Consider the following 27,397-nt stretch of genomic DNA (forward strand, 5'->3'; position numbering starts at 1 on the left):
ATGGCGAAAATTAATCATTGAAACAATTTGCAAAGTGTCGTGGGAGATTCTCCATCACTGACAATGTTTAAATTGGGAATGGATATTTTTCTAAAATATCTACTCTAAGAATTATGTGGTGTCTATTACACATTGTTACACATTGTGGGGGCTACACATTAGATGTGTGGCCCGTGCTATAAAGGAGTTCAGACTAGCTGATTACAACGGTCCCTTCTAGCCCTAAATTCTATGAATACCTTTAGGATTTGGGCCCAAGTTTTTTTTCCAGATGCCTGAGGCTATCTTCATGCTGCCACTGTACCCTAAGCCTCACATAAAATCACATTACTTTAGGGACACATATGAACCATAGTCATATACCATATGTTATAGATAGGTGTAGCTGATAAGTACACTGCTTGTCCAAGCATCCACATAACTTTACTCTTGTCCTCCCCTCCCTTAAACTTTTCCTGTATTTGCTATCAAAACCTTCTGGTTTTGTCTTAGTATTGATTTCACAAGTTGGCCCTCTGCCTGGATGAGATTTTTAAAGTGCCACTAACATTTGTGGTTTTATATATACAATGTAATTGATTTTACCCTCTACACATTTCAGTATTTAGCACCTGATTTTCATAGCATGCATAGCTGCAGGCACAAAATAAAGCACAGACTTCTGATTTCCATGAGCAAATACCTGTTTCCCACAGGGAGATACAGTAATTGTGTATGCAAATTAGACACGCCTATGTGCCCCATTTTTATCAACACAGGTCCAAAGAATATGCAGTGCATAGAATTAAATGTTTTAACATCTTTAACACTCTAAAAATGCCCAGCTATACAACACTGGCCCTGACATGAAATGAATCAACCTTGCATATATAGTCATTTCTCCCTGACTAGCATATTTTTCACTTATTCCTGTTCTTCTCTGGTGCATTGGCAAAGTAGCTGGCTACATTGTGGGACACTCCCAACTTCTTTGTTTCCAGTTTGCAGGCTCCCCTGGGCCCGTACATGCTTTCGAGAACACAGTAATTAGTACAGCCCTATGGCGGAAACAATGATGCATTGCATTTCCATTGCCTTTCCCTGAGTTCTGGAAGTGTAATAGTTGCCGTCATGTTATCAAAGGCTTCTTTTGGGAGCGAGGGGGAGGAGATTAGAAAATGGGAGGAGAGGGGAGGAATCCCAACCTCAGCAAACCAGTTTTTGCCAGTGCTGAACAGCTCTCCTCATGTATTAGTATCAGGACACATTGCCAAGGCAGCTGTAAGAGCACAGTGGCACTCCCTAGCTTTAAGTCACAATACCACGTAAGTGGGGTAAGCAAACGGTGTAGCCAGAGCTGTTAGTTTCAGTGTCCAAGGTTTTTTTTTACAGCAGTAAGTTGTAGACCAGAAAAGATCAAAAGCATTGTGCATTTGAAGTGAGCTGGTGAGAGAAGCTACATCCAGTACATTTATATTGTTAATTACACAGTTATGCCTGGGAATAAACCTCAGGAAAAGAGATGTTTGGTTTGCTTTCTCTCTCACCCCCAATGTATTTTCAGTCCTAAGGAAGTTGTGCTGTCTCTCCAGCCTGGAGACATACAAATAGCTGTAGGCTCTCCGTGGTACAGAGTATGTATTGAAACCCACACACCGCTCTCCTACATCCCAGTGTGAGTTCCTAGCCAGGAACAAGCTCAGAGTCTGTCAGTCCTGCCCTAAATGAAGTATTACAGCTGTTGCTACAGTACAGCAGGTATTGAATTTCACAGGCTGTGTAATCTGCAACTGCACTCTTTGGCGTGGGGTATGGCAACAAGCCTCACCGGGGCTCGGCCACTCCCTTTCTGACTCTAAAGAAACGCCCAAATCTACATAGAAGGAAAATTGTTTTGCTGAATTTCTGCACTGCCCTTTTCCCAAGTGCAATAGAGAGAGAGAGGGGGAGAAAGAGCAAGAACTTGGGGACAGGCTTTGGATTGGTGTTCTCGGCTATTTCAACTTCAGGGCAACTTTTGAGAACTTCAGTTATTTTTGGTAAGTTTGTTTAAACATCCCTCTCTCTTTCTATGCTGCAGTTTGCTCAAGTTGGCAATACATGAAGGAAATCTTCAATTAGAATTGTAGCTGTGTGTGTGCTTTAATCTAGTGGCTGTGAGATTATAAAAGTGCCATGCTACCAGTTGCACACTTGATCAGTGAAACAGACACAGAATACGTACATATAGACACCATCAGAAAACAGATGATGCTGAGACTTAAAATAAGGTGGACCCACATATAACCCATGAGGCTGCAGGCAGAGCTAAATGCTTCCACATCTCCTTTATCTAAATTCTTGCAATTGGAGAAGCTGGGTTACAAATTAGCAGGCGAATTCACAGCACAATTGAGAATGTTCTGATCTTGTTTCTTGATACAGGGGACTCCACACTCATGCATCAAAAGCTTTCAATGCATGATCAGCTTAGAATCCTGTACTCATCTTAAGAATCAACAACTTGTCTGTTTCAGTCAGATTTATTTCCCTCCTTCCCATTCTGTATATTTTGCTGTGAAACTCCTTATTGTGAACTAGGACACCATGGAACTGTGTATACTAAATTAAAATCCTGGTCACAAGTACTTTCAATGCACCACAGTGTGCAGACTGCAATTTGTTTGCAAGTGAAATTGTCTTATTTATGATGAAGATGATTCTCCTATATGCGGTTTCCACTGTATGCATATACAATGAGGAATCCTGTGGTATCTTAAAGATAACAAATTTATTTGGGCATAAGCTTTTGTTGGCTGGAGCTCCCTTTGTCAGATGCAAAACACTGCATGCATGCAGGTATGTTTTACAGTAGATAACATGTTCCCACATGGGGAATACTGTATGTGTCCTATATATCAGTAAATACTCTATATAATATATATAGAATTGTAATATATATGCATGGCACTAAGCACCAAGTATGTGAGGCTAGAATCAATCTCAAATCTTTTAAAGGCAGAGAAGCACAAGCTTGCTGGTGCATATGGGATTTCACATAACTTTTCTATGGGAGATTGCTCCAGCAAAACATGCTAATAAAACTCAAACTAAGATCTGTCTGTCTCCCTACCTAGGTTCTCACATAGCCCCATCAGCACGATTATTGTACACCTTAAAGATCTTTGATCAGATGAACATAATGTAAATTCCATGCCAGGTGATATGAAGTGGTGCAGGGCTGCATTTGTAGCTACCTGTAGAAAGAGCTAGCCGTTTTTAAGTCTTTCATAGAAAAGAAAAGAAAACTCAAACGGGAAAACACCACATAGATGGGACTGTACCACAGAATTAAAATCTTTAGAATCTGTAAAACAAGAAACTCTGAACATTTAATTCTACTCCATACAATTATCCGATAATTACTACCCTCTGTGTATAAACTATTGCTTCATGATAACTGTAATTATTGCTTTTCTTATACAGGTTGTTATATTAAGGAATAACCTTATATTACTATATTAATATATCAATTATTCACAGCCCCAAAGAGAGTTTCCTCCCAAAACTTTATACTAGCACACTTGTTATATATACAGTGCTTTAGGAGTTTAATCAGCATCATGCCTGAAGACTTTTTATTGGGCTGCTGATTCCCCCCCGCACCCATTTTTAAACTGATAAGTGGGATTAAAAGTTAAAATATAAAACAGCATTGGTCCATCTACAGTGTTCACAGATTCTTTGCTGGTTTTAGCTTCTCTGTTGGATAATGTAGATTTTTAGCTGAAATAGCATACACACGCTTTCTTTGATCTCATAATTTTACTATTTTTGGTGTGGCACTCTCATAAAGTAAACTCGACTATTAGGATACATGGTTTATGTAAATCTTCTTAAAGTAAAGTCAGTTTGACTGTATGCTCTGAACTTAAAAGTAATTCACTGAAGATGGCTAAACTCCAATCTACCGTACAGCTGTTTTTAGTATGAAAGATGGCACGGTCTTTTGCTCAGAAGGGGGTGTCAGTGAGGTTTGTTAGTGTTAATTCGCCAGGAGTTTGGAGACCATGAATATGTTAGGCTATTAATCATTTTGGGAGATCAATTTGAATTCCCCCAAATGAGGTCAACATGCCTTTCTTCATTTTTGGTTGGACATAACTTATCACTGCAACGAAATCCAGCCGTCTGACTGTAATACACAACGCCTCATTCTGGAAGAGGTGCCATTGTTTATAAAGGCACGAGTGAGAAGTTATTACTCAATGTAAATAAGGGCAGAACCTGGCCTTCAGTGATTTATTTCAAAGAGTATTCTGCTGGTCACAAAGCAGAAAGAATTTATGCTCCTGGGTTTGAGTCTTTAAAGAATCACCAAAGTTCTTATTTGTGATTGTATTGACTTTGGAAAAAAGGGTCTCTGTTGTACTGTAGAACCAGAAAAAGTCTAAGGTGTTGAAATTATAATGAGGGAATAAATGGGGGCATTTTTAAAAATGGGAAAGTAACCTACAATGTTATAATATATTGGTATCCATAATCAATCCAGAATCTATAGTCAACAAAACGTGCTTTGGAAAAGTCCCCACCCCTGTGGTTCTGCCATAGCCCTAGAAAGGTCGCCTCACTCAGCTCTCCTTAAGAATCCCTCTGGGCCCCTCACCTGCTGTCTTTCCAATTGTCCCCTGCTCCTAAACCTATAAAGTTCTTTACCATTCCACCAGTGCCCAGATGCACAGGCTCTTTTTGTCCCTGTCATGTTTGGACCTCATGTTGCTCCAGCCATTCAATCCCAGCAAAATTATTTGGGGGGCTGTGGCAAAGAATTTGAGTTTTAGGCTAAAGCAAATACTCAAAGTACATGTGCAAAAACTGAACTGTTGTGGGGACTGTGATGTCGACTTACCAGTTTTGTGAATGTAACCCAAACTGGGTGTAGTGTTCTGTCCCACTTACTGATACTGAAGCCACATCTCCACTTGCTAGAGGATTGATGCTCTGGAGATCAAACATCCAGGGTTTGATTTAGAGTGTCTAGTAAAGACCCACTAAATTGAATGTTGAGAGTGTCCCTGTTAGTAGGAGTAAGGGAAGTCAACGGGAGCATTTCTCCCATTGATCTCTCATTGTGGGGCCACCCCAGAAAATCAGTGTAAGTTACAATGACTCCAGTTACACAATTCACGTAGCTGGAGTTGCATATTTTGCATCAATTTTCTCCACCAGTGTACATCTGGCTGTAGACCTCTTACAGAGAGAAGAATGAGTCTGCTCTGTAGCCTCAGCTGAGAGCCAGCTGGCTTTAAAACTGACAGTTATCATAGCAGCTGCTACCAAGTGTGGCCGATGAGAGATGCACTAGCGAGCAGGGACTGCCATTTACTGTAGGTAGGAAGTGTCTCAAAGCTTCTGGGCAATGCAGTGATTTAAATGTGAATGCAGCAATGTGCACATCTGGGATATGTTCAGACAGCGGAGCTATTTCGGGATACTGGAGGTATCCCGAAATATCTATTCCACATCTTTTACACACACACGTTATTTTGAAATAGATTTCAAAATATCAGGCACGCTATTCTGGCATCCCCATAACCCTCATTCCACAAGGGTTAAGGGATGTCTCATAATAGCACATTATTTCGAAATACAGTCGAAATAAGCTGTGCAATTTGCGTAGCTTATTCCAAGATAAGGGTGCTGCCTAGATGCACACATACTGATTAGAAACCAAAACCTGCCTCCTAAAGGGTTGACCACAGCAACACAGGAAATAATTCACAGCAAAGTATCAAGCCACAGCTGTGAAGACCCTGGCTGGCAGATTTATTTTCAGCTGCGTTACCATCAAGAGGAACTCACCATGTCTCCAAATGTGTGATGCAGAAATATCATAGATAGCAAGTTTAGGTTATACAATAAGATGCCTCTGAAATAGATTAAATTAGCTAGATGATAAGGGAGACCTGAGGCAAGGTATTTTGGGGGAGAAGTTATTATTTTCAGTTCATAAAATGCTCTTGAAGGAAATTTCAACCTCATGAAACACCCCAAACATTTTAAAAAATCATTGTGGGCTTGATGGAGACAGTTCTGCACATAGAACTCTTGAGTCAAAGACAACTAACCTTGGATACAAAAGAATGTGCTAGGAAACTCGGAGAGAAGCAGCGCAGTCAGAATACCAAATGGCTACACCCACTAAAAACTGGCAAGCAGAGAGGCATCTGGCATCCTGCCAAGGTAGCAGCTATCTCATCCATACCAAGGTCACATGTCATAACTACTTCTGAGGAGCACTCCTACAAGAACAGAAAATATCTCAACTCAGCCAAAGATAACTCTGGTCTCCCTTGAGAACGTTGAGAAATCAGACGGGAGAACACATCCCTGGAAAAGCCTGCAAGCAACTGCCCACGTGCACTTGGTCCACCCACCGACAAGCCATTGCAGCAGGAACTGTTTGAGGGGAGGCCATGTGATCAGAAAGCCTTTGAGGTTCATAGACCATGTGAACTGACACGTGACCAATAAGAAGCAACATAAATCTCTCTTCAGTCAGGAGGTTCAAGTCATTTGCTCTGGCCTTTGTGTTTGATTTATTTGTGTGTTTGATTAACTGGCTACTTGGCTGTGCACAGACTTTTTGGTTGGTTTAGAATAAGGGTGGCCAACCAGTTAGACACCAAGAGCCAAAAGAGCTGTGGATAGTGGTGCAAAGAGCCACACATCCCTCTCCCAGAGCCAGGCACCCCCAGCTCTCCTCTCCCACTCTAACCCAATGCCCTCCCCCAGAGCCAGGCACCCTTAGGCCCCTCCCATTCTAACCCAATGCCTGGGTCTCACCAGAGCTGCCACCGCCACAGCCACGCACTTCTCCCTCCAGGAACTGGGGCACGTGCACAAAACGGGCATGCGGCTCCGAACGAGCCGTAACCCTGAGAGCCACATTTCTGTGAGCAAGGAGCCGCATGTGGCTCAAGAGCCACGGGTCAGCCACCCTTGGTTTAGAACTTAATTTTTTTTAAATGGCAGCCTGCGGATACTGACCCCTGTCACGTGATGGGTGCGTGGTCAGGCCTGTCGAAGGAGGGGGGAAAGGAAGCAGTTGCCCAGGGCCTGGCAATTCAAAAGAGGATGGGTCTCCTGGCTGCCACTGCTGGTACCCCAGCCAGGACCTTTAAATCATTCCGGGAGCACTGGGCGGAGTGCTCTGGGTGGTTCTGTGAGATGGCAGGGTGGGGACACAGTGCAGTACAGGTGGCCCTGAGGGCTGTCTGAACCCAGCCCCACCCCTTCTACCTGAGGCCCCTCCCCTTCTGGGAGCTTGGAGCTGGGCCCCACCCGCACATTGCCCAGGGACCTGGCAATCTTCTTGACCCCTTTGTGCATGATCCTTCTGTAACGCTGCCTGAGTCATACGACTTGACAAGGAAACAAAGATCAGTCTCTTACCAGGACTCCTGTGGGTAGGGAAGTGCAGGTAAATTGAGGGGCTGGATAAAACAGTTGGATTGATGCTTTAACGCACAGTTTGGAAGTAGGGTGGAGACAGGACTGCAAAGCCCCAGGGAGTACTCCCAGAGATATGCACTATGGGTCTGATTCTCCACTGCTCTGCACCATGCAGTGTAATTTACCCACTGCAAAGTGAGTGCAAAACAAGTGCCAAGTGCCACCAAATCAATTTATATTTGACCCCCCCTCCCATTTTTCACCTTTAAAAATGTATAATAGTGGAAAAACACCATTTCTTCTAAAACTTGGCTACAAATGGCCTTAACTACCCGGCACCTCAGCTGGCTGCCATGTTCTCATGAGGAAGCAGGGGCCTGACAGTCATGAGATGCATGGGGTTGCTTGGAGACATGCATGAGTTTGGTCAGTATCAAGCACACCATGCTCACAAAGAAGGGGACTTGGGTACCCTGCATTGGTACAAGGTGAGCCTGCCTAGGTGCCTGGCTTTCATACTGCTGCCTCTGTCTTAGTATTTTTTACCAGCAGATATCCCAGGGTATGTCTACACTGCATCCCTAGTTCGAACTAGGGATGCAAATGGAGACAATCGAACTAGTTAATGAAGCGGGGATTTAAATATCCCGCGCTCCATTAACATGATCTCGCCGGCGCGCTAGTTCGAATCACAGCTGATTCGAACCAGGAAGTGCGCGCCGGGACGCGTTAGTTCGGACTAAAGCCCTTAGTCCGAACTAATGTTACTCCTCATTTGTTCTGTAGCTGTACAACAGAGCAGAATGTCTGACCAGAGGGCTTCCTTTGCACCACTGAATTCTCTGTGCAAGAGATGTCACCCATTCAGGCTTTTTGTAAAGGTGGCATTTTAGGTAATCTGTAGCTTTCAGTGGCAAGTATTTTTGTTTATACCAGCACGTAAGTGGGGTTAATAAAATGCCTCTTACCTACATCTGCCCTTTTAACTGCCAACCCGCTCCTCTGAAATATCCTTTTGCAGAACAAAAGGCAATGAAATTACAGCAGCAGCACCACAAAACCTGATCGTCCAGCATTTCTCGATTCTCACAGGGACAGACAGTAAAAACAGGGTCGTGTTTGCCCAGAGAGGGAAAAAGGGGAGGCAAATAATCAAATACGCTAGCTGATGATCACCCAGACTATGTCTAGACTGCAGGCTTCTTTTGGAAGAAGCTTTTCCGGAAGAGTTCTTCCAGAAAAACTTCTTCTGAAAGAGAGCGTCCACACTGCAAAAGTGCATTGAAAAAGCGATCTGCTTTTTCGAAAGATAGCATCCACACATTGCATTTCAGCTGTGATTACTATAGACGGAGTGGCTGCCAGGGCACCTGTGCTTTTTCCTCTTTCCTCTTCTTTCGAAAGAATTCCCTCTTCCCCATCCACACATGCCTTTTTGAGAAAGAGTTATTTCAGAAAAAGGCTTCTTTCTCGTAGAATGAGAATTACCAATGTCAGAAAAACCCCTCTGTTCTTTCGATTTTCTTTCGGAAGAACGCGATTGCAGTGTGGACGTACTTGAAGTTTTTTCAGAAAAACGGCTGAGTTTTCTAAAAGAAAATCTGTAGTGTAGACATACCCCCAGAAAACTACCTCACCCAGGCTGGAATATAGGCGGGATCTTTTCTAGAGCTGAAGAAGCAGTAGATACAACATATCACAAAAAAGAATCCTGGGCATCTTAAAGACTAACAGATTTATTTGGGCATAAGCTTTCATGGGTAAAAAAACCTCCACTTTGTCAGATGCATGGAGTGAAATCAGCTTTGGGCCAGGTGAGAAACATCTCTCCAGGGCTGCTACAGCTCCAACAGCACAGCTGGGAGAGGGGTGCATGTCCCCCAGCTAGGGCAGGTCCAGGTTCATCTGCCCCCTGCACTCCCCAGCCAGAGTAAGGAATGCAGCAAATTGTGCACATTCCCCTGACGAAGGGGAACAGCCAGCAATGTTCTCGTGTGAATTGGGAGGGAGGAGCTTCAGGTCTCCTCACCCTTTGTAAAGGGTGTCTGGGAAGGTTCATGGCTCAGGGCTAGAGCCATCCCGGATGGGGTGGGGTGATGTGCTCCCTGCCAGCCCCTTTCACCTGCCTAGTGATTCTGTCTCTTTTCTGAGAAGCAATCCCATTCCAGGCACATCCCATTTTCCTGCCACAACCAAACCTTTGCCTTGCTTTAAAATATGATAAGAGGAAGCTGTATCTTAAATTTGGTGGTCCTAACCTTTACTGTTTGGGACTTCTTGAACAAACAGACAGAGAGGCACACAGACAGATGCACAGACAAACCTCTCAAATATATAGTAGATATATATTGAAAACAATGTATTTACTCAAGTAATAATATTTAACTATTATATAGCACTTTTCCTGCAGTGAGAGAGGGCTGGCGCAGACTGCATTCTGAACCCTCATCCCCAGCCCCACCACAGAGCAATGATTTAAATGAAGAACAAAATTATTTGAGTTAAGGACCTGAGCAACGCCAGGTTAAAAAAAAATCTTCGATATAACTTACTATATATTTTAGAAATGTGCATCTTTCTGTCTGTCCATCCATCTGTCTGTGGGTCCATTTGTTCAAGAACTCCTTCTACACAGTAAGAGCTAGGACCACCACATTTGGCATGTCGCTTTCTCTTAGCATAACTTAAAGCAAGGTCAGGGTTTGGTTGTGCCAGGACAATGGGATATGCATGGAATTCAATTGTTTCTCATAAAATGGAAAGGGGGGAGTCTGGCAGGAGGGAGTAATGCTGCAGAATGACCACAGGGGCCAGAGATGGGAACAGCGAAACCCAGGGTTGGGAGTTCAATTCTTGAGGGGGCCACTTAAGGATTTGGGGTAATTCTGTCAGGGATGGTACTTGGTCCTGCTATTTGGGCAGGGGACTGGACTTGATGACCTCTCAAGGTCCCTACTAGTTCTATGAGATAGGATAGATAGGAGCAGGAAGCTATCTACAGTACTACGTGTTTCAGAGAGTTTGTCTGTTTGCGTATCTGTGTGTCTGTCTGTTCCCCAGCCATGAGACATGCACACCTCTCCCAGCTGTGCCCACAGGTGCTGCAGCAGCCACAGACAGGTGTGTCTTACCTGGTCCCAAGCTGCTGGGGTTGTCCTCTCTCCCTGTAGCCACCTGCATACTATACATCTTATGCCCAGCCCTACCCCAGAACAAAGATTTAAGTGAAGAAAAACAAAATGTATTTAAGTTAAGGGCCTGAGCAAAAATTAAAGGACCCTGGCATTGAAAAGATAGCTGGCAAAGAAATAATTTCCTAGCTCTCTATTAGGACTGGATTCAATAAAAAAAATGCTGGCTGACTTCTTTGCCAGTGCTGGAAACAATTGTATTTTTAAGGCTTGGTTGGTTCGGTTCTATTGACAAAGGGAAAGCAGGGAAGCCGTGGAAGAGTAAATGTGAAGTCTTTCCTTTTACCAATTAGCTGAGAGAGGTAGTGTAGTCCTGTGGTTCTGGCCCTGGGATCCAAGACAGCTAGGTTCTCATCTTAGCTCTGCCACTGAAACCTTGTGCTAGTCCCGTCACTGTGCTGCCTCAGTTTCCCTCACTACAAAACAGACATAGCAATTCTTGTCTTCCTCTGTAAAGCCCTTGCAGCATTATGGGTGAGAAGTGCCATATACACTCTATGGAACAGTAATAATGATATTAGTCTAGCTGCTTGCTCTTTTCTTTACAGGCGGGAACAAAAGTTTGCTTTGCAAACTACCTGTCATTCAAAGTGGACCATGTCTCCTTTTTTAGCCCTAATTACATGGCATCCCCGTGTCAACTATTGCAGTTACTGATGAGGATAAATAAATAACATTAGAGTATTTTTCATTTTATGCTAATGGCTTCAGTTCCTGAAGTGGTTTCAGATTCTTGTTCACAGGCTGGAGCCAGCTAGGCTGACATTTTTTCAGACATTTGATAAAAACCCTGGGCATATGTAGAAAACAGAGAGGAGGGAGGCAACATCCTATGACGTATCAGCTCTCTACAGACCACCAGTAAGTGCTCCATAGTCCCATAATGAATGACATTCCACAATTCAATAAACCAGTGCCTTATAGCTATTTGCGTTTGGCCTTTATTTTGTACCTAGCTCAGCTGTCTCATGTTAATTGTCCTAGGAATAGGGCCCTACCAAATTCTCAGCTGTGAAAAATGTGTCACAGAGAGTGAAATTGAGTCTCCTCTGTGAAATCTGGCCTCCCCTCTGAAACTATTGTAGGATGACTGGGGTATTACCAGCCTTCTGCATAGCATTCAGAGCTGGGCGGTTGGAGAGGGGCGGCTCCTGACCAGGTACCCAGACCAGAAGGCAGTGCCACCTCCAGCTGTAGCGGAGAAATATGATATTGCTACTTTTACTTCTGTGCTGCTGCTGTTTGCACTGCCTTTAGGGCTGGGTTCCTGGCCAGTAGCTGCAACACTCTGGCTGCTCAGGACTCAAGGCAGTGCTGAAGTAATGCCATGACCCCCCTACACTGCCCACGAGTAGCCTTGCAATGCCCTAGCCTTTTGGGCTGCGACCCTCACAGTTTCAACAATGGGACATTTAAGATTTAAATATCGGACACCATGAAATTCAATGTTTTTTAAAATGTGACTGTGACATTTACCAAAATGGATCATGAATTTGAGCCTTACTTATCAATACATTTATGAGTAAAGTGACAAAATACTTGAATTTTTGTGAAAATATTTAAAGTTAAACAGATTCAAAAGCTAGCCTTAAACAAATTGAATAGTTATCACTGAGTTCAGGGAGGTAATGATCATGTTGCTTCTCCTTAGTATTTAACATATCATAATACAAGTTGAACCTCTCTTGTCCAGGACTCTCTGGTCCAGCAACCTCCCTAGTCTGGCAGGACCACAGATGTTGCTAGACCAGAAAGCCCTGGCCCCAGAGGTTGAGACTGGCTAGGAGTGGAGCCGGTTTGGTCAGCCGCAGCCTGCGGGGTCAGTGACCCAGGTGCAGATAGCTCTGGGAGCAGTTGCCACCATGCGGGGACAGGGGCAGGGGACCCTGGGAGGAGCTGCCGCTGTGTGTGCAGGAACAGGCAACCCCACGAGCAGCTGCTGCCGGGCATGCAGAGCCTGGGCCGGGGAATCCCGGGAGCAGCTGTAACCGCACAGAAGGTGGGGACAGGGAATCTCAGGAGCAGCTGCTGCGTGTGAGGCTGGGGAACCCTGGGAGTATCTGCCATTGCATGTGCAGGAATGGGGAACCCCAGGAGCAGCTGCTGCTGTGTGCACAGGAAGCCAGGCAGGTGAGCCAGAGGAGATCAGGCCTCTGGGTTCTCTTGGGGCAGCAGCCAGGAGGGGAGCCCTGGGAAAGTCCAGATGCCTGACCTCCCATGGCCCGGTAAATTCCCTTGTTTGGGACTGAGGGTGCCAGACCAAGGAGGTTGAACCTGTATCAGTTTCACAGAAGTCCAGAGAAGTGTTGCTTGGCAGAATGAACACTGGGTAGTTGAGGATTTGGGCCCATGTAATTAAATGGCCAGCAGCTACCAACTCAATCCCATGGTTGTGTGCATTTCAAGCTGTAGCACTACCCTGTGTCCGAGTCATTTATCTTGTGTTCGCTAATTTAAAAAAAAACAAGCACTTCCAAATATCTCCAGGGAACTCAATGGCTGTTTGGGATCAGGATCTGTTGGAATCTCTCTCAACAAGTCTATACACGGAGTTCAGATAATTTTCCACTGAGGGCACCACCAAGTGATGAAGCCCTATGCAAATAGCTTTGATAATGGAAAAATTCTGGACAAAAAGGCAGCTTGCAGGCTGGGGTCAGATATCTAATGTCAATAGAAAATGTTGTTTTTTCCTGTAGGCAATCATACCTCACCCTGATATTTGAATAGCCTGGAAGAAAAAGGTTATTTAAAATAAATAACAAAGCAACAATAATATAAATCTTGTCTGGCAGAATATGGATTAAGTAGTAAGTTATTCTGTCTTAGAAGTGGCTTGAACTTTACTTTAGATAGAGAACTTCCTGTAGGTAGGAAATTCTTTCTTCAAACTCAAAGTTAGGTAGCCTGGGCCAGTGACCTGGGCACTGAACTGTGATACAGGGCACCGGGGCTTTGTTCCTGACTCTGCTGATGATCTGTTGTGTCACGTAAGTCACATCAGCTGTATTACCTCTCCCACCCTGTGCCTTGCCCATTTAGACTGTAAGCATGTTGGGGCAGAGCTTGTTTTTCACTTTGTGTTAGTTCAGTGCCTAGCACAAAGGGACTCTGATCTTGGTAGAGGTTTCTCAGTCCTACCAAAATATAAATAATACTAATAGAAACTGATTGGTTTACGTGTCATTGATTCAGATAAACGAGTTTTGAGTGAGCAAACTGTGAACACCTTGGGGTCTGATCCCAAGAGGACTTTGTCTTCCAGTCTTTGGATCCAACCTTAATGCCTAGTCAGAGTTCCCAAGACTGCACCCTGCACAAATAAGACAACATTCTAGGTTTCATTTTAGACGGAGGCTCTATTTGGATCACTGTCGATTTAAAGCCAAGCCACACAGTTCCAATTTCCTAATGTTTTCCACTCTCCGTATTCTTCTTTTAGTGCTGGTAGATCCTGTGCCAAAAAAGGTGTTTCCTCCCACAGTCTGCTCGGATTGTTTTGTAATTCCATTTTTCAGCCCCCAGAGAGCGAAGGTTAGTCATAAGAGCACTTTTGGCTATCAGACTCGTGTGTGGTTCACTATAGCAACAAACAAAAGCATTAGTCAGAAACTGGCAGGGAGCTATAAACACATATTTTTAGAGATATTACCCAGAGTTTTTTTACTTTATGTGGCACTCTGTTGCCACACAACAACACCTCTAAGGGGCTGTTTATGCTTTTTGAGTAAAAGCCTGAAAGAAAATTTGCAAAGGCATACTATAGTGAAATTAAGGAGGGTTAAATTGATGCTGTAATTTAAAGATCACAGACCAAATTCTGCTGTTATACCAGTGTAAATTCAACCTTGCTACAATGAAATGTCAGTGGAGCTGTTTTGAATTTACACCATTGGAGCAGAATATGGTCCTATATGCATTACACAACAAGCAAGGTTTACAGAGTGAAATTAATCCTGCTTCTTTGCTGTATTCTTCTCCCTAATTTGACCGCAGCACAGGGATTAGGTAGAAAAGGAAGTGGTTTGCAATCTGGGTTTTAATCTCATTGCAGATATGCTTGAAAAAGAATATCTGCAGCCTTTCAGTGAGAAGTGAAGAATAACACTGCAGGGCCAGCATGACTTAGCTAGAGAATGTCTCTTTGGGAATGCCGCAGCCCAACCATTTGTCTTCTCTTTAGCTCCACCACTTCTGAAATCTAAACCTTTCCATTTTTCTGACAACTAAATTTAATAAGAAACACATGCAGCGTCTTTGGGCTGGAACAGTTCAGCAGTGGGGATTTTCATGTTAACTAGAAGATGGATGGTACATGTTTAGACCACTCCTGTCTTACACAGGGTTGAAAAAGCGTGCATGCCTCTACATGGGGAAAACATCACTGCATGGGTTTTCAATAGCTTAACATCTATGAGCTCCCTTGTGCTAAATTTACATTTATAAAGCTCATTGGGTCTTGTTTTGCTACCTGTAGACTATTCAATATGTGCCCACGTGGCAGTGTTTTTCAAGTGTGTGCAAAGGACTTTCCATTTGCACAGTAATAAGCGCATGTATACATATAACATGCATTGCGCATACACACACACACACTCACACACACTCACACACACATGAAGGCTGTAGGGAGGCCCATTGGAAGGTTAATTCTAAGAGTTCAGCCAGGCAGCATAGACAATCTACCAAGTAACCATGCCCCAAAACTAATTAACTCTTTTCTCAAACCAAATCCATTAAAATACTTCACAAGTCGGTGCTACTCGATGAGTATGGTCTGAGCTCAGGAAAGAGAGTTAGGAATACCTGGATGCTAGTCACAGCACTGTTCCCCATCCTTTGCTGAAGCGTAAGAACGTAAGAACATACTGGGTCAGACCAAACGTCCATCAACCCCGGGGTCCTGACTTCCAACAGTGGCCCATGTCAGATGCCCCAGAAGGAGTAAACAGAACAGGGAATCATCAAATAACCCCTCTCCTGTCATCCATTCCCAGACTCTCACAGGGGCTAGGGACACCATCTTAGCTAACAGCCATTGATGGACCTAACCTCCATGAATTTATCTAGTTCTTTTTAAAATCCTGTTAAAGCCCCAGTCTTCACATTGATAAGCCATTTATTGTGTGTCTAGAACACTTGAAAAACTGTCCCTGTGCCCTTTTCAAAACCTGCCTGGCTTCATTTGATATTTGGAGTTATTGAGCAGTTCTCACTTTCACTGATGCAGTGGGCATTCAGCTTCTCTGAATATCAGGCCACTAACATCTCAATCTCAGTTTTCCCGTAAGTAAAATGGGCATATAACATAGGTAATGATTGGGAGGAGCGGAGCGACTGCTTCCTCAGGCACCCACTCAAGGTACATGTGGGGGGCCCAGCTCCAAGCCCTAGAAGGGGCAGTTCTGAGCCACCTCCAGCCCTCATGTGGCGTGAGGTTCCAACAGTGATTTAAAGAGCCCGGGTCAAATTTCAGTAATTATCTTTTGTTGACACTTTTTTCCCCCCTCATGAAAGCAGATTGGACAATGTCAAGCCAAGTGGTGCAGTCATACTTGGCTGGGTTTGGTTGTTGTTTTATTGACCTGGAGCCCTGTCTTGCCAATACTTGCTACTGGACCTAGTACTTAATAGTGGCCATAGTCCCATTGAAATCAATGGGGCTTTTCACCATAAAGAGCATTATGCCCTGCTGTTGTGCAGTCAGGTCCTCCTTTCACCAAGCATTTTTAACCTGCTTCTTTGCTTGATTGTGTTAGTTCCACAAAATCTATTGCCTATTTTTAAAAAAATGGAACCGAGAAGAGATGCATTGATTCTTATCTGCTGACTGAAGGCAGGAAACCTTGGACATGTAGCTCACTGTAGTTGTGCCACCCTAAAGGTAGGATAGCCGTTTCTTTAGTGTTATGTGCAGAGTTAAGAAGACAAGAAAATATAAACACAGGACTTTCCTTTTGGTTAGGACCGGCCCTGTTGACTAAGACCAGTCCTCTGCTTAGTCACATGCAAGCCTTTCATGTCACACCTTTCACAAACTGCTTAGGGTCCATACTAAATCCAGTTAGGTTTCTTGCCCCTGCTGCTCCTATATGGAGGCTGTTCCTGAATCATGGTCCTCTGATGATGAGAAACCTAATTTCCAGTTTAAATTTACTCATGGCTGGTTTATACCCATTTGTTCTTATGCCACCATGGTAAGTTCATTTAACCAGCACTTCTACCTTCCTGGTGTTTCACCTTGATGCAATGATCCCTCTACATTTTCCATCCATGTGCGGAATAAATTGTGTTATGTGCACCACCAGTAGAAACACATGTTGCTGGCTGTGGGTGCTCTGCTAATCAGTTGAGCATTATTTGAATCTTTCCTGGATGGCAGCCCAAGTGCTCAGCTTACAGGGAACACTGGTTGTAACCCACACACTTTTGATTCTGCCTGTAGGTGTTACAACATTTATCGAGCACAATAAAATCCCTCACAGCCATTGTTTGCAGGGCTGAACAAGACAGATGCTTCATCCCCACTCAGGAGGTAGGCTCTCCATGCCCTGCTCCTAGTAGCAGGACTTTGAAATTATTCCTGTTCAATTTCATCTTGCTAGAACATGGGTGACCAGAACTCACACCCAGCATTCGAGCTGAGGTTTTACTTGTGCCTTGTAAAACGCCATTAGCACTTTCCAGGGCCAGACTGAGTCATTCCGGCACCCCGGGCAGACAGTTCAATTGCACCCCGGGTTGGGAGAGGGCGCATGCGCGGCCCCGCCCCCGTCCAGCACTGGCAACGGCAGGATGAACATGCCCGGCCTGGCCTAGCCCAGCCCGGCTACCGCCACTGGTGCCCTGGGGCGGGCTGAGCCTGGCCGTGCAGGGCCCCATGGCCTCAGGGGGAAGAGCGCTGCTGGCCGGCGCTGCTGGGGTTAACGCAGGCCCCGCCCCGGGTGGCCGCTGCAGAGTGGCTGCTAGGAGCTGCTGCAGCCTGTGATCCAGGAGCCGGGTGCGCGGCGCCTGATGGCAGCTGTAAGGGGTTCTATGCGCCCCTTACAGCTGCCATCAGGCGCCCCCCCATAGGTTGGCATCCTGGGCACGTGACCGGCTAGCCCATGCCTTAATCTGGCTCTGGCACTTCCCTATCTCCACTGGAAATTCTCACTGTCATTCTCTTTCTCATCTCTGCTTTGAGATTGCTCCCTGGCTGCAGGGACTCCTGGGCCGGATTGCAGAAATGCTTAGGCTGTAGATAGCCCGTGGGTCGTGACTTCGAGACTCCTGCTCTAGAAACAAACGGTTCACTGCAATTAATGAACAAGAAGCTAAGGTCATGACAATGCTCACATGCAGCGGTGGTGGGGAGGGGAGGCAGGCAACTATCCTCCAGCCTGGTGATACAAAAGGGCTTGGGGCTCCCAGCTGCCACTGCTGCTACTGTGTCAGCGGCAGTGGCTGGAACCCTGGGCCCTTTAAATTGCTGCAGAAGTGCCACATTGTGCGTTTTGTGCAGCACTGAGGGCTGGGGGTTGGGGCACGGCACTCTCTGAGCAGCTCTGAGGGCTGCTTAGCCCCAGCCTCTCCCCTTATGACCAAGGCCCTGCCCCCAGAAGAGGGACAAGGAGCAGCCTCTCATCCCCCACCTTGGCCAGGGGCCCAGCGTAGCTGTCAGCCCTACTGCTCACATGCTTGCTGATCATGCCTCCTTGAAACTATGGAGTAAGACAGAGTGTAAGAAGCCACAGGTAAAGTATCCACCGTCTCCTATAACTTACACTGTACAGTCCCTAGGGATGTATGTATTACCCACTCTTTACACTCAATGGACCTGATTTTCCACTGCCTAGCAGTGAAGTACAGTCATTCCGACTGTGAAAGCTGGGTGTAAATCTGATTTGAATAGGTGTATGTCAGTATATAAAGTGCAAGGTGGTGGGGACTGCCACCCTTGTACTGTTAAATAGGTCTCAGGGTGTGTGTCTAGACTACAGGGTTTTGTCGACAAAAGTGGACTTTTGTCAACAAAACTATACCTGCGTCTACACTACCGCCGAGTTCTGTTGACATAACGTCTACAGAACTCAGCAGTTTTGTCGACGACTGTAAACCTCATTCTACGAGGAATAACGCCTTTTGTCGACAGAGTTCTGTTGACAGAAGGCGTTATTGCATCTACACTGTCCTTTGCGTCTACACTCTCATGTCGACAAAGCGGCTTGCTTTGTCGACAGAACTGGATGTAGTCTAGACGCTCTTTGTCAATAGAAGCTTTGTCAACAGTATCTGTCGACAAAGCTTCTGTCGACAAAAGCCTGTAGTCTAGACGTACCCAGGGAGTCTGTGTCAAAGCGGGTCAGATTCCCCCTTTATTTACATTGCGCTCGCATTGGTGTGAGTCCATTGACTTTCAGTGGAGTCACTCCTGATTTACAATGAGATCAGAGTCAGGACAAGATGTCTAATTTTTTCTCCTGGTTGAGCTCCTCCCGCTCACTTGGAGATTGTGTTTGTGTCGCAATACACCAGCCACCTGGCTAGCCGCAGGAGGCCTTGTCTAGTAGGGATGTTAAGATAGCATGTAATTGAATAGTCATGTAACCACATGAAATTTTAGCAGTAACATGACTATTTGATAGTCCCCACAGGTAGGGCTTGCAGCCTGTGTACTTCCGGCCTCTCCCCCGGGGAGCCTCCTGCCACCCTGCGCTGCTGCCTCCCTATCAGAAGCAGCAGCATGGGGGTGGAGCAGGTGGATCCTGTGCTCACGGGGAGCCAGCTTTTAAGCCAGCTCCTCACAGGCAATGGCTCCCACTCCCCCTTTCCCCACTTACTGCCTCTGATCCAGAGGCAGCGGTGGGGGAAGGAGTGCGTGTAGTCAACAAGATTAACTGATAAGCCCAGGTTTATTGATTAGTCGTGTAGTTGTCTACATATCAACATCCCTATTATCTAGACTTGAAACACTGCAGTGGCACAGTTGCACTGCTATAGTGCTTCAGTGCACATGCTGCCTATGCCAAGGGGAGGGGTTCTGCTGTTGAGGTAGGTAACTTACTTCACTGAGGGTGCGTCTACACTGCATAGCTATTTCGGGATACCAAAGGGTACCCTGCCTCTTATCCAGCCACCCGTTATTTTGAAATATTTTTTGAAATAACAGGCGTGCTATCCCAGTAACCCTTGTTCCAAGAGGGTTAAGGGATGTCTCGAAATGGCGCATTATTTAAAAAAATTGGCACTGTGTAGACGTGCCAAATTTTGAAATAGTTTACTTCAAAATTCAATCAAAATAAGACAAAATTTGCATAGTGCAAATTGTGTATCTTATTTCGAGTTTAGGGTGCTTTATAGACACACCCATTAAGGCGATAGCCAAATTTATGGAAAAATTCTTCCTGTCTATACTGTGGGTTAGGTCGGCTTAACTACGCTGCTCAGGGATGTGGATTTTTCACACCCTTGAATGATGGAGCCAAGTTGCCCTAACTTTTTGGTGTAGACCAGGCCTGAGGCTGGGTAGGCTCCAGCACTGGCTCTTTCTTTGGCCTTTCTGTCACAGTCCCTGGGTGCCGTCTATGTCTGTTACTCCTTCAAGGAAATAGGACCTCACAATCCAACTGCACTAGGCTCCCAGGATGAGTGCTGAGCCCCATAAGACACCATGGTAGCTCACACACATCCTCTCCCAAGTCACCAGTCTTGTGGATACTCTAACCGCTTCACTTGTCAGGGACATGCAATAATTGAAGCACATAACCCTAAGGACTTGCAAAAAGGAAATTTACAAAATGCTTTTTACATTAGAAAGTATAACAAATGCAAATTCACAAGCACACATGCAAACTGACAAATGCCCACACACATTTCCCTGCCTCAGTTTCCCTACCACTTTGTGAGTTGGTTAGGCTTATGGCAAGAGTTCTCTAAAATCCCACTCCGGCAGCTTATGGCTTCTCTGAGTCACAGAGGCTTCTTTTTTTCTCTTTTCTAGTTCAGCTTCCTTTGCTCTTGCCCTGGGTTAAATCGATCCCTTAATCCCTCTGCTACAAAAATACATACCCCTTTGTTCCTCCCTCTTGCCCCAATCTTCCTTTCTCTGACTGTCAGAGTCTCTGTGTCCTTCTACCGCTAGCCTTGGTTTCTTTGTTTCCCCTTCTCTGCTCCCAACTTCAACCTCCTTCAGAGAAGTTAGAAAAAAACTGGTTCTTCTACTTCAGTCACCCTGTTATTCTAAGATGCTTCCATCTGAATAGGAACATTCAGGTTCTCAACTCTTCATTGTCCTTGGTCAGGGTGAGACATGCTATAGCCCTGATAGTGGATGATGTCATTCAGTAATGCAGTAATTTAATAAAAGAAAACAGAATTCATAAATTGTATATGAATCCTCCAAATCATCATTGCACCTGCATACATCACTTCTCAAAACAGCACTACTGTTCTTTGTGAACAAAACGTTGACTGCGTAGCTCCAGGAAGAATTTATTTTAATTCACATAATGTGTTTAACCTTTAAATGTGGCTAGTCCTCCATGCCAAGCTCCATGATTAAAAGAAGACAAATTATGCATTTAGATAAAAATGCTATTATTTTCTACTTCATAGAACTGCTTTGTACATCTGGAACTATTGGGCCTCAGTGATAGGATTAGTAATGCAAGGCAAGAAATGAAGGTTTTTAGATTTTTGAAACACTTCTACCCCTCTCAGTTCATTCACCGCCTACTCAATCTAGAAATTACAGTGCAATTGTTTTCTCTATTATCTGAGACTTAGAAGGAAACCAAAGGCACTATCGAGATATTTTTTATAATTTTGAAAATAATTCTCACTACTGTATACAACAAGGCTACTCAAAATGCAGCCTGTGGGTGGGATCCTTTTAACACAGCCTCCACTGGGAACACCCTCCACAACAGCGAGGTGTCTCCCAGGCTGGGTGAGCATTGAAAGACACAAGTGGATGGGCTGGCTGGAACAGATGGGTACAGGGTGTCGGCATTTCTAGCCCCCAGAGAGGAGGTGCCGGGAGCTCCAGGGCATTGTGTGAAAGAAGCTATTTGCATATATTTGCATATACATGTGCATGCATATGCAACCACACTTAAATTGTGACCCTTGGCATGTGCTGTGTGAGTATCAGTGTGTCCCCTGGGCTTCCAAAGTTGAGTAGCCCTGGTATATGATAATCCTTATGAAACATACAACTGAAATCTGATTTCTCAACTAAACCATATTGTTCTCCATTGTGTGTGAACATTGGTTTGTTATTTTTGGGTGCCCCAGCACTGTTGGGTTGAGGGTGCTGATGTTGCTTCTAGGAAGGGAGTGGAGAACATTAAGGCCTTTACAATACCCACACTATGGTTCACATTGACTTTGCCAAACCTATAATACACTGACAAATTAAATTTGTGAACTTTGAGCTCTAGCACTCTGTCGCTGTCACAGCTATGATCTTGTGATCCTAAATGTACTTTCTAATCACTTGAGGATAATTATCCAATTTCCAACAATGTAACTCTTAAGTTAAGAAAACAGATGATGATTATTTAACAAATAAGAGTAGTTTTTCAAACTACATCCTCACAGGGTTAGAACATACTGGGACAAATTTATCCCCAGTGTAACTCTATTAGGCCAGATTTTCAAGAGATCAGCTCCTATTTAGGAATCAAAATATATGGTCTAGATTTTTCAGAAGAGCTCAGTGTTTTGAGTGCTCTGCTTTTTTTGACAATCTGATTCTTTATTCAGGTGCCTAAATATAAGTAGAGGTTTTTTGAAGAGATGGTGTCAGCTGGAAGTTCTGAGTACTTGCAAATCCTTCAAGTTAATCCAACTAAACTTCAGTTATGTTGAGGGCAACAGAATTTCACCAGGGATGAATCTGGCTCCATCAACATTTATCTGTAGATCTGGCTTCCCAGAGTTTACAATTTCCGGAAACATTTTCTGAATTTAAAAGGGTTTCCTCCCCATTAAAGTGCATACAAATAAAGTAAGGTTTGCTGTGCCAAATATTATGTTGCTACTGCCACAATCTCTTGGCAAAAAATATTTTTATCTAACTTCATTTAGGAAACTAAAAACTTTGTCTGTGATATAAAACATTTACCCATAGAAAATTTCTGTTGCAGCCCCCCAACTTTCTCTTTATTTCTCTTAAATTGAGGAACTTAAGTAACAAGTCTCTTCTTTTGTAACATTTAACATCAAAACATGTTGCTTTCCCTCCAGTAGCAAAGTAGTTTTCAAGGACAGATATTTATGAGTCTATAAATGGTTGTATAAAAGCTGCAATGTTTTGGTTTCATTCCTGTTTTGAAAAAGAATGTTCATTGGATACCACAGTGATGTGCAAAGTGACATCACCCAACGAATATGTTCAGATCACGAGCAATGGGTGGCAGAGATGTAAAGTCCGTATGTGCTGCATTTGGTTTTATATGCAATATGATTTGATGCTGTTGATATTATTCCTACTACACAAATGCCTAAACCACAACAAACACCATCAGAACTGGTATTAAATGGCAGGGTTTGGGACTTTTTGTTTTTGTTTTTTCCATGAAGAGGACCAGAATGAATTGAATTACCATGTCATCTCTGCAGCTCAGTGCTGATTCACATTAGGAAGACAGGGTACGTCTACACTAGCCCCCTAGTTTGAACTAGGGAGGCTAATGTAGGCATTCGAACTTGCAAATGAAGCCCGGGATTTAAATATCCTGGGCTTTATTTGCATGTTCCTGTCCGGTCGCCATTTTTAAATGCCACTAGTCCGGACTAACTGCCTGCGGCTACACGCGGTAGTTAAACGGTAATTCAAACTAAGTCCTTAGTTTGAATTACCTGTTACTGCTCCTGGAATGAGGTGTAACAGGTAATTCGAACTAAGGACTTAGTTCAAATTACCGTTTAACTGCCGCATGTAGCCGTGGGCAGTTAGTCCGAACTAGTGGCATTTTAAAATGGCAACTGCATTAGCCTCCCTAGTTCGAACTAGGGGGCTAGTATAGACATACTCTCAGGCTGTGTCCAGACTCCATGCCTCCGTCGACGGAGGCATGTAGATTAGCCACATCGGAAGAGGGAAATGAAGCCGCGATTAAAATAATCGCGGCTTCATTTAAATTTAAATGGCTGCCCCGATCTGCCGATCAGCTGTTTGTCGGCAGATCGGGGGAGTCTGGACGCGATGCCCCGACAAAGAAGCCTTTTTTCATCGACACAGGTAAACCTGGTTTCACGAGGCTTACCTGTGTCGATGAAGAAAGGCTTCTTTGTCGGGGCATCGCGTCCAGACTCCCCCGATCTGCCGACAAACAGCTGATCGGCAGATCGGGGCAGCCATTTAAATTTAAATGAAGCCGCGATTATTTTAATCGCGGCTTCATTTCCCTCTTCCGATGTGGCTAATCTACATGCCTCCGTCGAAGGAGGCATGGAGTCTGGACACAGCCTCAGTGAATAAGCAGGGCCATCCTTAGGATTTATGGGGCCCTATGCAGTACTATTTATCTAGTGCCTCTATGACCAATGGCAGCCGGGGGGGGGAGGGGAGGGAGATGATTTTTAGAGATGTAATTTTATAATATTCAGCAACACACCAATGAAATGTTTTTAAATCAAATTTTAGTCAATTTTCAAACTAAGGTCCTGTAACACAGTAAATTCAGAAACTGACAGTATATACCTGGGTTGGCAAATGCCTGTTAAATGGCTTCATTACCACTTGAATGGGTTTGATGTTCTGCTAATAGCTCTGGCAGGCTTCTTCACTTTAAAGTTAACTAGATCCTCTCGGGAGGAAGCAGACAAGGGCAGAATTTTGGGAGGGTGGGGGGAGAGCTCCTTTCACCAGCCAGGTGCGAGAGGCAAGCACGCAATTCAACGTTTTTCCCTCACTCCCTGATAGTCTGGGGAATGGGATGAAAAGCAAGCCACACGGCTGCTCCCCCCGCCCCCCGACACACACACCCTCCCGAAATTCTCACAGAAGAGGGACAGGAAGAGGCAGGTGGATGAACATTAAGACCCCGTGGTGCCCCAAATTTTTGGGTGCCCTACCCAACTATGAATCCTCATATGGGTAAGGACAGCTCTGTGGTGGTTCCCATGCTGTACCTGTTGTTGACAGCTACAGAGGCTGCAGTTCTCTGTCTAACCAATGTAGTATGCCTCAAGCAGGACATTCATTTTTTATTTGATCAATATTTCAGTAGGAACTGGGGCTGTTTTGACAGAGAAATAGGAAATCTAATATAGAAAAAGTTTGGTTCTTTGCCTCCGGGGGGTGGAGATGCAAAAGAGCACAGCGTAGGTAACATGCTTAAGCTTGGGGGATCGTATTTCACATTAGACGCTCACTTGCCTGCCTTTCTAGAAGTTGCTGAGTTCACCATTATTGCGAAGGGAGTTTATTAGGGATTTATCCCCACTACTTTGTGAAGGAAAGGCGGAGATTCAGTTCTATATGAATAGACGGATTTGTGAGATAGATCAAGGATTAATTTAATGAGGATCAGTTTACTATGGAAAAAAGGCTGCAACTTAATTAACCGAAACAACTCGACAGTCAGTATTTGTGACAAGTTGTAACTCCCTTGTAATTCCAAAAATCCCAAGCCTGGCGAGACACTATAAGATAACACACCGAGTACATGGCCCCAAGGGCTTGCTTAAAATATAAAAAACTCAATAGGGCGTTGCCACAGGTTATCACTCACTGCTGGGGCACCTTCTTCTAGCCATGTCTGGTGATTAGCTCCTCTCAAGTCCCATATCCCTTTCCTCACCCCAGGGTCTCTCTCTCTCTCTCTACAGCAGGGGTGGGCAATCATTTTTTTGCCGGGGGCCACTTCAAAATTTGAGATTCAGTTCTATATGAATAGACGGATTTGTGAGATAGATCAAGGATTAATTTAATGAGGATCAGTTTATTATGGAAAAAGGCTGCAACTTAATTAACCGAAACAACTCGACAGTCAGTACTTGTGACAAGTTGTAACTCCCTTGTAATTCCAAAATTCCCAAGCCTGGCGAGACACTATAACATTTTTGAAGTGGCCCCTGGCTGCACCGGGGCCTCAAAAGGAAGGGGCAGAGCCAGGATGCTTCAGGCTTCCCCATCCACAGACCATGTTTGGTCTAGGGGTGGGGGAGTCCCTTTGCCCCCTCTTCCCACTAAGCACCCATGCCCCTGGTTGGTGGGAAGAGACTTCCAGTGCTCCTCCATCCCCAGGTCAATCAGAGCCTGGGGGCGGGGGAGCACGCGAAGCCTCCTCCTGCCCTGCCTGGCTGGGGGGCAGGGGAGCAGCAGGGCCTCCGTGGTCCAGATCAACCCACTTGGAGGGCCAGATCTGGCCCGCGGAGGCTCTTTTGCCCACCCCTGCTCTAGGGCTATGTCTACACCGCACATTTATTTTGAAATAACAAAGTGAATGTCAACACAGCAAGCCCATTATTTGGAAATAATTTCAAAATAACAGGCTTCTTCCTCCGACTTCGGTAACCCACATTTCATGAGGAGTAAGGGACGTTGAAAGACGAGTGTTCTTCCTTCGACTTGCTGCAGTGCAGACAGCGCCAAAAGCCAAGTTAAAGTACTTTGACTTCAGCTATGCAATTAACGTAGCTGAAGTTGCATATCTTAACTTGACTTGAGCTCGCAGTGTAGATGTACCCTTGGGGAGGGGTGGGCAATAAGCAGCCCATGAACTGAGTGCAGTTCAACAAGGTTAGTCTCTGGCAGGCTGCCAGACACTTTATTTATCTGCTAATCCACCGCTACGGCCACTCACAGCTCCCATTGGCCGCGGTTCACCGTTGCCGGTCAATGGGAGCTGCGGGAAGTGGTATCCTGGCCTGCACTGCTTCCCGCAGCTGCCATTGGCTGGGAACAGCAAACTGGCACCAACAGGAGCTGCAAGCAGCTGTACCTGTGGAGGTGCAGGTAACGAAAGCATCTGGCAGCCCGCCAGGGGCTAGCTATGAAGAACCACATTCAGCCCACAGGCTGCTTATTGCTCACCTCTGCTCTAGGACTTGGTGTACTCCTTCTTCGTGACTCAGCCCTCCGGCCAGATCACTACAGTCCTCCCTTCCAAGGTACTGAAATCCCATTGGACAATCGTCTCAGGCTGTCTGACTGCCTAATCTGAGCCTCCTCCAAGAGCTGGTAGGGGATCCCAGGCTTGTCCTCTGGGTTCCAGTCCTTTATCCAGCAACTGCAGGTTGCTTGGGCCCAGACTCTGTTGCTGTGTCTCTGGACTCTTTCCTCCTTCTCTGCTCTTATCTTCTGGTCTTCCCTCCCCCCTGCATATGGGTACGTCTACACTGCATCCCTAGTTCGAACTAGGGATGCAAATGGAGACAATCGAAGTAGTTAATGAAGCGGGGATTTAAATATCCTGCGCTCCATTAACATGATCTCGCCGGCGCGCTAGTTCGAATCACAGCTGATTCAAACCAGGAAGTGCGCGCCGGGACGCGTTAGTTCGGACTAAAGCCCTTAGTCCGAACTAATGTTACTCCTCATTTTTGTTAACTCAGACTCCCTCCTCCCAGAGAATAACTGCAGACTACCTAACAACATAACCCTGAACGCATCTTCTTTCTTCCAGAGGGTGACTGCAGACCAATGTCCCCTCTCAACTTTTTAATCCGTGTGAGGAATAATGTTTCTATGTGCACTGAGGCATGTGTGAATGTGCACCACCAGTAGAAACAAAAACTAGCCGTGAGTCCTCTACTAATTAGCTGAGAAGCATTTGACTCTCTGCTGAGCAGATGCAAAA

At 45.0% G+C, this 27,397-nt stretch overlaps 1 protein-coding gene and 1 long non-coding RNA gene across 2 annotated transcripts in view; one reads left to right on the forward strand and one right to left on the reverse strand.

Annotated features, from left to right (window-relative positions):
* The first annotated feature begins 1,779 nt into the window (after positions 1-1,779).
* Positions 1,780-27,397, forward strand: part of AHNAK2 (AHNAK nucleoprotein 2) — an 83,184-nt gene continuing 57,566 nt past the window's right edge. The window contains exon 1 of the mRNA XM_006112752.4: positions 1,780-2,018. The gene's annotated coding sequence lies outside the window, so the exon portion shown is untranslated. The remainder of the gene's footprint in view (positions 2,019-27,397) is intronic.
* The window catches only part of LOC142829068 (uncharacterized), a 76,359-nt gene continuing 63,007 nt past the window's right edge, over positions 14,046-27,397 (reverse strand). The window contains exon 3 of the long non-coding RNA XR_012903280.1: positions 14,046-14,184. This is a non-coding gene — a long non-coding RNA (uncharacterized LOC142829068). The remainder of the gene's footprint in view (positions 14,185-27,397) is intronic.

The sequence above is a fragment of the Pelodiscus sinensis genome, chromosome 4 (genome assembly GCF_049634645.1).
Source record: "Pelodiscus sinensis isolate JC-2024 chromosome 4, ASM4963464v1, whole genome shotgun sequence".
In the NCBI taxonomy this organism is placed as follows: Eukaryota; Metazoa; Chordata; order Testudines; family Trionychidae; genus Pelodiscus; species Pelodiscus sinensis.